The following is a 12,600-nucleotide window of genomic DNA, read 5'->3' on the forward strand; positions in this document are numbered from 1 at the left end:
AGAAACCTTTCTTTGAAGTTACAGAGGTCAGATGTTTCCTGTAGTTCTTGACCAAGTTTGTACACACTGCTGCTGGGATTTTGGCCCCCTTGTCCATACAGATCTTCAGATCTTTCAGTTTTCGGGGCAGTCGTTGGGCAATATTGAGTTTCAGCTCCCTTCAAAAAATTTATATTGGGTCTGGAGACTGGCTAGGCTACGCAAGGACCTTGAAAAGCTTCTTACGGAGATGTTCCTTAGTTGTCCTGGCTGTGTGTTTCAGGTCATTGTCATGTTGGAAGATACAGACAATGCTCTTATTGAGTGAAGGAGGTTGTTGGCTACAATCTTGAGATACGTGACCCCATTCATCCTCCCTTCAATACGGTGCAGCCGTCCTGTCCACTTTTTTTTGTAGAAAAGCACCCCCAAAGTATGATGTTTCCCCCACCATGCTTCACGATTGGGACAGTGTTCTTGGGGTTGTGCTCATCCTTCTTCTACCTCCAAACACGGAGAGTGGAGTTGATACCAGTAAGTTCTAATTTGGTCTCATCTGACCGCGGAACATTCTCCTATGCCTCTTCTGGATCATCCAGATGGTCATTGGCAAACTTCAAATGGGTCTGGACATGAGCTGGAGTGAGCAGAGGGACCTTTTGTGCCCTGCAGGATTTTAATCCATGATGGCATAGTGTGTTACTAATGGTGATGTTTGACACTGCTTGTCTATTGTCCTCTACAATTTTGTCCCTGGTGTCCTTAGACAGCTCTTTGGTCTTGACCATGGTGGAGAGGTTGGAGTGTTATTGAGTGTGTGGACAGGTGTCTTTTATACATGTAACAAGGTCAAACAGGTGCACTTAATACAGGTAATTAGTGCAGAGTAGGAGGCTTCTTAAAGAAAAACTAACAGGTCTGTGAGAGCCAGAATTCTTGTTGGTTGGCAGGTGATCAAATACTTATTTAATGTAATAACTTTCAATTTATTTATTTATAAATAATATAATATGATTTTCTGGTTTTGTATTTTTAGATTATGTCTCTCACAGGTAAAGTGTACCTATGATAAAAAAAATTACAGATTTCTCTATTCTTTGTAGGTGGGACAACTTGCAAAATTGTCAGTATATCTAATAATTATTTCCCCTCCTGCAAATGGGAGGTGGATTCCCAGACATTAAACTTCTAAAATAGTAGTTGTAACTGTGCCTATTAAATGAAATATTCTAGGAAATCACACGGACATACTTATATTACTAGGTTTCTCATGACCACAGTTTCTCTTGTACAGCATAATGCCAATTATGTCCCATAAAAAAAAAAAAAGAAAATGTACAGGAAAATGTAACTGTATATTTTCATTTCCCATTTTATGTAATAAAACGTTTTTTCCACCAATGTTTCAGAATCTTATTTGGACTACAAAACTACAAATTTTTGTTCTACAAGGTGTTGAGTTCCCGCCTCTGCGCAGGGGGAATCTCGATCCATCTCTGCTGCGGTCTCCCATTCTTCTTCAGCCGCAGTGGAGTCTGCTTAGCAGAGACATCGGTCCCAGCATCTTACTCAGTCTCACTCTGTGCATAGGGTTGCTGCTGCTTTTCCAGCTTCTGCCATTGAAGCCAGTGCTGGGCAGCGGCGAGCAGACGCTTCTGAGACTAAGTCCCACTTTGCACACACTGAGCATGCCCAGGGCAAGATCTCTCAGTGGAGATCTAGGGTCACATGCTCAGGTACTGCAGCAATTCCATTGGTCCTTCTCACGGAAGGTCCTGTAGGTACTAGGACTAAGTTCTGCTTTGCACACTGAGCATGCCCAGGGCAAGATCTCTCAGTGGAGATCTAGGGTCACATGCTCAGGTACTGCAGCAATTCCATTGGTCCTTCTTTTGAAAGGTCCTATACGTGCTGCATCTATTTAAGGCTCGCATGGCCGCACGGCCATGCGCTAGTGTACATTTGTAAACGTGTGTGTGTTGTGAGTGAAAGTCGCTCTTTAAATAACCCTCCCTATTGGATGACTGTTCGCGGAAGGTGTATGATTGCTTTCTAGCGTCCGACATATCCAACAGCACGTTACACACAAATACAGCGTCTAGTTGCTGTGTCCGCCAGTGCGGCGCCGTGCGCTTTCACAGCGCTTTCCTGACCCAAGCCTGGGTGGTTAGTGGCGTCCGCCAGTGCGGCACCGCATGCACTCTCGTGCATTCCTTTGTTACTATTTTGGTTATGCTGACACCCCAGTCGCAGTGTCGACCGCAAGTAGTCTACACAGACTCAGATCCCAAGTCTTAGGACTGAGCTCGGAGACTCCTTGCTTGTGCTCTTGTGTGCGGTACCGCGGCCCTGTGACTTAACAGGGTTCACTTCCTTCACACAGGGTGAAGTTAACGCATGTGTATTCACATTGTACCGCCATATAGTCCATCATTACTTGGCAGCAGGTTCCATCTCTGCACGGTGGACCCCGGGTTGCGAACGCACCTTATTCTACCTATCTTATTATTTGGTGCGTTCTGCTAGGCCTAACATTACACTAACGCCAGGGTCTGGCTAGTAATGACGGACAAACAGCAATCCTTAAAAGTGTAAACGATGGTGGCGCAAAAGTGTCACCGTTATAAATAATCCAGCAGCACTACCAACAGACTTCCACTTCTAAGTCTGTAAAAGATGCAAAACGTATAAATATCTAGTGCCTACCGGTATATATTACTCACGTATATATACATATTTATACTTTAAACAGCAATCCTTGCAGTACATCCAGCAGCTGGAGGGTAGGTTGGCGGCTCTCGAGAGCTCAACCTCAGCTGTGGATGTAACCGCAGTTGCTGTTCAAGCTGCTAGCGTGGCTGCAGCAACCTTGTCCACTGCCACCCCGTACCGACTCTATCACGCCTCCCGCTGCCAGAAAAATTTTCTGGTGATAGTAAGTCTTGTAGGGGTTTCGTGAGTCAGTGCTCTATACATCTCGAGCTTCTGGCCTCTCGTTTCCCTACAGAGCAGGCAAAGGTGGGGTTTATTGTGTCTCTCCTGTCGGACAGGGCGTTAGAGTGGGCTATGCTGCTGTGGGAGCGTGGCGATCATGTGGTGCAGAGTGCTTCGTTTTTCCTGAGCACTCTGAAACAGGTCTTTTTAGGACCTCGTGTCACCCATGATACAGCGCTCCAACTGTTGGCATTGACTCAGGGCTCGTCCTTGGTCAGCCATTTTGCTGTTCACTTCCGCACCCTAGCATCTGAGCTGGAGTGGTCGGATAAAGCCCTAATTCCGATATTTTGGAGGGGGCTGGCTGACCACGTGAAGGATGCCCTGGCTACTAGGGAGATTCCTGCCACACTGGAGGAGTTAATAGCTGTGTCCACTCGTATTGACCTCTGTTTTCACGAGCGGAGGTTAGAGCGAGCCCAGTGTAGGCAGAGGTTTCGGCTGGCTCCCACCTTCGCCAAACCTTTGGAATCTCCAGTCCAGGCCCCTGAGTCACATGAGGACATGGAAGTGTCACGAGTGGGATCTAAGTCCCGGACCGCTCGTGCACTCCAGGTTTGTCATATTTGCCAGCAGTCAGGACATCTTGCCACCAGATGTTCCCAGCGGTCGAGGAAACGTCAGCGTTTAGTGGTAGTAGGTGGAGGTACACTAGACATGGCGACGTTTGCCTCCAAATTGTCCTTTAAGGGGACAATAACAATTGGCTCATTCACTCACTCGGTAGAGCTCTGCGTGGATTCTGGGGCAGAGGGCAATTTTATGTCTTCTGCCTTCGCCCAACATCACGCAATACCCCTGGTTATGCTAGCTCAACCAGTAACGGTACGGGTGGTGAATGGGTCGACACTGCCTTCACAGATAACACACCAGACCATCCCTTTTACTCTGTCCATGTCGCCATCCCATCAGGAGATTATATCTCTGCTCGTCATTCCTGAGTGAATTGATGAGGTCCTGTTGGGAATACCTTGGCTGTGGTACCACTCTCCTCATATCGAGTGGTCCTCAGGCAGAATTCTGGGATGGGGTGAATCTTGTGGGGGTAGGTGTCAGAGGGAGTGCATTCAGGTTGCTCCGACAGAGGTACCCGCCGGTTTATACTCTCTCCCCAAGCAATATTGGTCTTATGCAGACGTGTTCTCCAAAAAGGCAGCGGAGACCCTTCCGCCTCATCGCCCCTATGACTGTCCTATTGATCTCTTGCCTGGTGCTGAGCCTCCCCGGGGTCGAGTTTATCCGTTATCTCTCCCGGAGATGGAGGCAATGTCACAGTACATCCAGGAAAATCTGGCAAGAGGATTCATTAGGAATTCAGTGTCACCTGCTGGGGCAGGGTTCTTCTTCGTGCAGAAGAAGAATGGGGAGTTGCGTCCATGCAAAGACTACAGGGGTCTTAACGCCATCACCATTATGAATAAGTATCCTTTGCCCTTGATATCTGAGCTCTTTGATAGGCTTCGGGGAGCAAGGGTATTTACTAAATTAGATCTGCGGGGTGCTTACAACCTGATTCTCATCCGTGAGGGGGATGAATGGAAGACGGCTTTTAACACCAGGGATGGGCACTATGAATATCTGGTGATGCCCTTCGGGCTCTGTAATGCCCCAGCCGTTTTCCAAGACTTTGTGAACGACATCTTCCAGGATATGCTCTCCACCTCGGTCGTAGTCTATCTGGATGATATTCTCATCTACTCGCCAGATATTGACTCCCACTGGAGAGATGTTTGCAAAGTTTTCAACCTCCTACGGGCAAACTCCCTCTACGCCAAGTTGGAGAAGTGTATGTTCGAGCAGGAGTCCTTCCCATTCCTAGGCTATATCATCTCCGCCCAGGGATTGGCTATGGATCCTGCCAAACTACAGGCTGTGATGGACTGGCAGGAACCCCATTCTCTTAAAGCGGTGCAGCGCTTTATGGGGTTCATTAATTATTATCGCCAGTTCATTCCGCACTTCTCAACTTTGGTAGCTCCCTTGGTTGCCCTCACCAAGAAGGGGACAAATCCCAAATTGTGGTCTGAGGAGGTCTCCAAGGCCTTTAACTCCATAAAGTCACACTTCGCTAGCACTCCCATCCTACATCGCCCCGATGTAGATAAGCCATTTATCATGGAGGTGGATGCCTCATCTGTTGGTGCTGGAGCAGTCCTCTTCCAAAAGGATGCTCAAGGTCGGAAGCATCCTTGCTTCTTCTTTTCTAAGACCTTCTCACCAGCAGAGAGGAATTATTCCATCGGGGACAGGGAGTTGCTAGCCATGAAGTTGGCTTTCTCGGAGTGGAGACATCTCTTGGAGGGAGCTCGTTTTCCCTTCCAAGTCTTCACAGATCATAAAAATTTGGTGTACCTGCAGACAACCCAGCGGTTAAATTCTCGCCAGGCCAGATGGTCCTTGTTCTTCTCCTGGTTTCATTTCACCCTCCATTTTCTTTCTGGGGAGAAGAACATTCGGGCCGACGCTCTCTCTCGCTCCGTTGTGTCATCTGTGGAGGAGGAGGAGGAGCCTCGGCTTATTGTCCCTTCAGAGAGTCTGAGAACGCTGGCTCCGGTTTCGCTAGAGTCTGTGCCCCCAGGCAAGACTTTCGTTCCATCTAATATGCGACTGGAGGTTCTCTCTTGGGCTCACTCGTCCATGGTGGGTGGACACTTTGGGACCAAGAGGACATCTGAGCTCTTGGCGAGGACGTACTGGTGGCCGCATATGGCTCGTGACGTCACAGACTATGTTCGGGCATGTGTTTCCTGCGCCAAGAACAAGTCTCCTCGCCAACGGCCAGCTGGGTTGCTTTACCCCATGTCGGTGGCGGACAGGCCCTGGGAGATGGTCAGGATGGATTTTGTGGTGGGCTTACCCAAGTCTCGTAACTGCACCATTATCTGGGTGATCACTGACCATTTTTCCAAAATGGTGCACTTGGTGCCTCTTCCACGGCTACCTTCTGCACGGGCTCTGGCTGTGTTGTTCATCAAGCATATCTTTCGCCTACACGGTATGCCAGACAAAATGGTCAGTGACCGGGGTCCCCAGTTTGCGTCTCGATTCTGGAGAGAGCTTTGTCGTCTACTCAGTATTGAGTTGAATCTCTCTTCGGCATATCATCCCGAGACGAATGGGTTGGTAGAGAGGGCCAACCAGACCCTGGTCACATATTTACTACATTTTGTTTCTGCGAGGCAGCATGACTGGGCATCCTTGCTACTGTGGGCAGAGTTTGCGCTTAACAACGCCATAGCCGACTCCACCGGTCAGACTCCATTCCTCCTAAATTACGGCCAGCATCTGCGTGTCCCTGTGCCCATGCCCGTGTCTTCCACCGACTCCAGGGTGGCAGACTGGGCTGTGGAGGCACGGGACATTTGGGACCGCACTCAGGATGCCATTCGGGCCTCCAAGGAGAGAATGAGGTCCTCCGCCAATGCTCATCGGCGCCCCGCTCCGACCTTTGCTCCTGGCGACTTAGTGTGGCTCTCCGCCCGTAACATCAGGCTGCGTGTTGAGTCCACTAAGTTTGCACCTCGCTACTTGGGTCCCTTAAAGGTCCTCGAACAGGTTAACCCTGTGGTCCACCGTCTGGCCCTTCCTCCACGCCTGGGTATCACCGACACCTTTCATGTGTCCCTCTTGAAACCCGTATACATGTCCCAGTTTTCCGAGTCATCTGCCGGGACATCGGGTTCGTCTACGGACGATTACGAGGTGAATGCTATTTTGGGGTGCAAGGTGGTTCGTGGCAAAAAATTCTATTTGGTGGATTGGAAGGGTTATGGCCCAGAGGATAGGTCCTGGGAGCCTGCTGAACACATTCAAGCTCCACAGCTCATTGCTGCCTTCGAGCGTAGCGAGGTCCAAGGAGGGGGGGCCCTAGGAGGGTGGGTAATGTTAGGTGTTGAGTTCCCGCCTCTGCACAGGGGGAATCTCGAACCATCTCTGCTGCGGTCTCCCATTCTTCTCTAGCTGCAGTAGAGTCTGCTCAGCGGAGACATCGGTCCCAGCGTCTTGCTCAGTCTCACTCTGTGCATAGGGTTGCTTCTGCTTTTCCAGCTTCTGCCATTGAAGCCAGTGCTGGGCAGCGGCGAGCAGACGCTTCTGAGACTAAGTCCCACTTTGCACACACTGAGCATGCCCAGGGCAAGATCTCTCAGTGGAGATCTAGGGTCACATGCTCAGGTACTGCAGAGACTTCCATTGGTCCTTCTCACGGAAGGTCCTGTAGGTACTAGGACTAAGTTCTGCTTTGCACACTGAGCATGCCCAGGGCAAGATCTCTCAGTGGAGATCTAGGGTCACATGCTCAGGTACTGCAGCAATTCCATTGGTCCTTCTTTTGAAAGGTCCTATACGTGCTGCAGCTATTTAAGGCTCGCATGGCCGCACGGCCATGTGCTAGTGTACATTTGTAAACGTGTGTGTGTTGTGAGTGAAAGTCGCTCTTTAAATTACCCTCCCTATTGGATGACTGTTTACGGAAGGTGTATGATTGCTATCTAGCGCCCGACATATCCAACAGCACGTTACACACTAATACAGCGTCTAGTTGCTGTGCCCGCCAGTGCGGCGCCGTGCGCTTTCACAGCGCTTTTCTGACCCAAGCCTGGGTGGCCAGTGGCGTCCGCCAGAGCGGCACCGCACGCACTCTTGTACATTCCTTTGTTACTATTTTGGTAACGCTGACACCCCAGTCGCGGTGTCGACCGCAAGTAGTCTACACAGACTCAGATCCCAAGTCTTAGGACTGAGCTCGGAGACTCCTTGCTTGTGCTCTTGTGTGCGGTACCGCGGCCCTGTGACTTAACAGGGTTCGCTTCCTTCACACACGGTGAAGTTAACCCGTGTGTATTCACATTGTACCGCCATATAGTCCGTCATTACTTGGCAGCAGGTTCCATCTCTGCACGGTGGACCCCGGGCTGCGAACGCACCTTATTCTACCTATCTTATTATTTGGTGCGTTCCGCTAGCCCTAACACAAGGTGTGTGCGTGCGGGACGAATTTGAAGACCTTTTCCTGGCATTAGACTAGAAACTACAGAAAATATTTATTATAACCCATAATCATCATAAATAGAATCCATGTGGCAAATAAATTCAATTTTTCACACCAACCACAGGAAATTACAATGTTTCCAGCTTTATGCTTTTCTGTGTAGAGTGGGACATAATCAGCTGAGTTATTTCATCATTATTTTACAGATTATTTCATCATTATTTTACAAATTCCATTTTTCACTATAACCACAGGAAACCACAATGTTTCCAGCTTTATGCTTTTCTGTGTAGAATTGGACATAATCAGGGGAGTTATTTAATTATCTTACAGCTTAGTTGGTAGTGGAAGAGGAAAAGGAATTAAGAGGTAATCTAATCCTTCAATTGAATAATCATTATAAGACCACGCTCACATGTTCAGTTTGTGGTCAGTATTTTACATCAGCATTTGTAAGCCAAAATTAGGAGTGGATCGATCAGAGTAAAAGTAGAATAGAAACTCATCACCACTTCTGCGTTTTTCACTCACTCTTGATTTTGCCTTACAAATTCTGATGTATCATACTGACCAAATGTTGTATGTGTGAATGTGACTTTTATTTGATGGAAGTTACACAACAGGAACCCCTCTGATAGCTGGAAGAGCAGGAACGAATCTTATTTTTCACAACTTATCTCTAATTAATGGCATTTCAATTTTTTTATCCTCTTAATATATTGCCGTCATCATATTGTACAGCGCTGTGCACTTACAATTGCTTATTTTGACTTTCGACCCAATTTATTCTTCTCTTTTCCATTAAGTCTATGACATCACATGATTAGAAACTGACTAGCTGAATCCTTCTAAACTCTACGTAGAAACAGGAGGACAATTTTGCCTGCATGTGTCATAAGTCACTGCAAAAGTCATGAGTCACTGCAAAAGTTTCTGGCAGGAGGGAGAAGGGAGCAGCTGGGTCAGGAGTTGACCGGTACAGAGAAAAGAGACCTCCTCTTTCTACATAGAGTAGAGAAAGAGAAGAATTATCTGGGTAGAAAGGTAAAAAGAGCAATTGTAAGTACACACTGCTGTATAATATGATGCCTGCAATATATTAAGAGGATAAAAACTTTGCTGTGAGTGCTTCTTTAAATATATAAAACTTTTAACTTAAGGAACAAAACATTGCTAACACTTGATAATAAACGGAGCTATAATAATATGACACATCTCAGATTTTACCCCTTTCTGCTCTGTATTATAGTAATAAATCCCATTTAGTGGGTTTTTACTGCTATAATGTGTTATCCCATATATATGAACTATCCAATGCTAGGCGATAAATGTGTAATTGGGCAGGTATATGCTAATGGAACACACTCTGATCATGAGAACTGGGTCCCAAAGTCCCCAATTTGGTTGACACAGTAATGATCTTTTGTGACCATTGCTCCATTCACTGTCAATAAGAGTACCAGTTGCTCTCGCTCACACAGGGAACTTTGCATTCTCCATTCTCAGAATCGGTGGCATTGTTAGAAGCCAGATCACCAGTGATCATACATCATATTTATCATAATTTTTTAAAATTACTTTTAGATAATTATCCACATAAAAGAAATATATAAAAGTGCAATTTTCACACCTAACGCTGAAAATTACGCAATGTTTCCAGTTTTCTGCTTTTCTGTGTAGACTGGGACGGCAGCAGCTGAGCTATAACATCATTTTAAGGAGGAGTTAGCAGTGGATGATGAAATCTAATACTTAAAATAGATCATCAATATTAGTTCAATGGGGTCTTTATGTGCATGTGAATTAAAGATCTCTCTTATGAATAAGCATTAAATATTTATTTAATAATCTCTTTATAAGAAATCTGTTACTAGGTTTTCCCATCTAGTCTGAGAGCAGCATCATGTAGAAAGAGGGACCCTGTATCACTAACTGGGCTGATTGCTGTAGTTCTGATACAAACACTGTTTTATCATCAGGAGATTATCAGTAGAGGACTAGACAAATTGCTGGAAAATAGTTCTCCAAATTCATAAGCTCTGAAAAAGAGGGTAAGTAAAACGATCATGAAGCCAAATTATGATAGAAGGTACAATCACTTTATTGTAGCATATAATAACAGGTAAGAGGAAGAAAAAAGTGCATATGTGCGGTATAGAGGATTGCAGGACACACGGTAAGAGCTAAAATGACAATGACATATGTAAGTAATAGTGTCACACTGTCACACAGTATTAAGTATATTTCCAAAACCCTCAATAAGCGCCAAATAATTAGGTGTCAGGTATCAACAAATCCAGCTAGTATTATGACAAGGCCATATAGTCATTAGTATGGGCATGGACTACATGATAGAATTAATTACAATGGTACCATACCTTGTAGGGCATTTACCCCGACGAAGGCAGGTCCAAAACGCGCGTTGGGGTGGAAGCACATGTTATTGAGACTCTCCCTCTGTGATGTCTCTACAAGGTACGGAGCCATTATAATTAATTCTTTCATTCCCTTTATTCTCTTTAAGACACGGTAATTTTGATTATGTCCAAAAAAAGTTATTGCTTCTAAAATAAGACAATGAACAGTTAAGGGTTACCAATTGGTTTTACATTAAAGGGATTTCAGGGTCAGATGTGTCTTTCTGCAATCTCATATGCAATTTTTATGCATGCGGTCACGCGGTGACTAACTGATGATAGCAGTTTGTCTGGGTCGGAAAACTCCTTTAATCTGGGAAGCTTATGCATATATTTACATTGTTCTGCTTTCTTCCCGTGCTTGACATCTTGTCTCTTCATTACACAGTCATGTAGGCTTTATTTTACATGTTGCTACATGTCTCATTTGAAGAATGGAATCACTAGTGTACTTAAAAAATGTAAAATGTTTTACCAAATTATATTTTTCAAATTTAGTGCAAAATAGTTTTTGCAAAAACCATGGGGTGAAACTGCCCTAAGAAAACATATTTCACATTGCTAAGAATTCCAACATACTTGGAAGTTGCACTATCATCACAAGGACCCATTTAAAGAAGCACTTCTGCCAAATTTTGTATCCTTTTAATATATTGTAACCATCGTATTGTACAGCACTGTTCTTACAATTGCTCCTTTTGCCATTCTACCCTGTAAATGCTTCTCTTTTCTCTATTCTATGTAGAAACAGGAAGTCTCTTTTTATTTGAGTCATCCCCCTCTTCACTTTCAGATCCAGCTGCTCCTTTCTCCCATTGCCAGGGAATTTTGCAGTGACTTATGACTCATACATGGAAAATAGACTTCCATTTTCTGCATAGAGATTAGAAGGATTCAACTAGTCATTTTATAACTACATGATGAGTTAATCTAGAAGTGGGAAACAGAGCGCACAATAGGGTGATACCCTATCGAGGGACAGTAGGAGAGTGATGGTTGCGCTCAACTGGTGGAGTTGTGACAGGCAGAACTCCTATATAAGCATGAAGAAAAACTGCTGCTGTTGCGCCGTGGCTCGTGGATAAATCCGCCAAGAGATATTGGGTCCAGTTGGATGAACACATTGGTGGAGTGAATCAATTCTTCAGAAATGATGATGAGAACAAGGTTTCTTATTCACAATGCCCTACCGGTGTCTTTACCAAGTGAAAAAAGAACAGATGCGACCACATTGAGATTCTGGTTTGGCTATTATCCTAAGTCATGTGACAAGGCTCTTTAAAGGGTCGACATTGACTTGTAGGATCGCTACCTTCCAATAGGTGGCACTAGAGTTCTAATTCTCTTCCTCTCTGAAGAGAAAATTTGTATAATTAGCACTTGATAAAGGCGCCGTTAAGGCGTCGAAGCGCGTTGTGAATAAAAAAACCTTTTTCTCATAATTTCTGAAGAATTAATTTACTCCTGTAGCCCAGCCCACCCGCGTGTTCATCCAACTGGATCAAATCTAATTTCATGATTTCATAGACCTTTTAGAAAACAGAACACTTTTCCGAGTAGAAAGGCAAAAGGAGCAATTGTAAGTACGCAGCATTATATCATAGGATATATTGCCATCTATTAAGAGGATAAAAACTTTGTCAGTAGTGCTTTGTTTCATGCATGAATCACAATAGCAATCACATCGGGGTTAACAGAGCTTCAGCGTGCCACGAGGCTATCATTGCAGGAAACGTATTCAGGTAATATGTATGGGATCTGTTCACATTTTCATATGTTTTTTGCTTCTGTGCAGCTTTATTGGTTCTTAGCCTTATTAGAGCTGTGACTATAGGTTGACGGGACTGTTTGCTGGGCAGGAGTTGTTTGTACATTGGGGTGAGGGTTTCCCTTGGTACTTGGCCACTTTGTTACGAGGGTCATAGACTTATAGGCTTAGCCATATATTACAGGCGTACTTACGTCCGCTGCTGGGCAATTTTCCCTGCGTGCATTGATTTTTTCAGCCTTCTCTCTATGACCCGCTCTGGCTTTAGTGGTGGAAGATATACTTGCACAGCGCGTTATGGCGCCGTTAGACCGTTTCCCTCTGTATAGCCTGCATCGTCACCGATATACAACAGTATCTTTGGGCTTGAGAAAGCATATTTTTTGCACATTATGATATATAGATGAATGTTACCTAGATGGGTTTACACCTGCTTATCTAGCTGATCTCTG

This window comes from Ranitomeya imitator, chromosome 10 (assembly GCF_032444005.1).
Source record: "Ranitomeya imitator isolate aRanImi1 chromosome 10, aRanImi1.pri, whole genome shotgun sequence".
Taxonomy (NCBI): domain Eukaryota; kingdom Metazoa; phylum Chordata; class Amphibia; order Anura; family Dendrobatidae; genus Ranitomeya; species Ranitomeya imitator.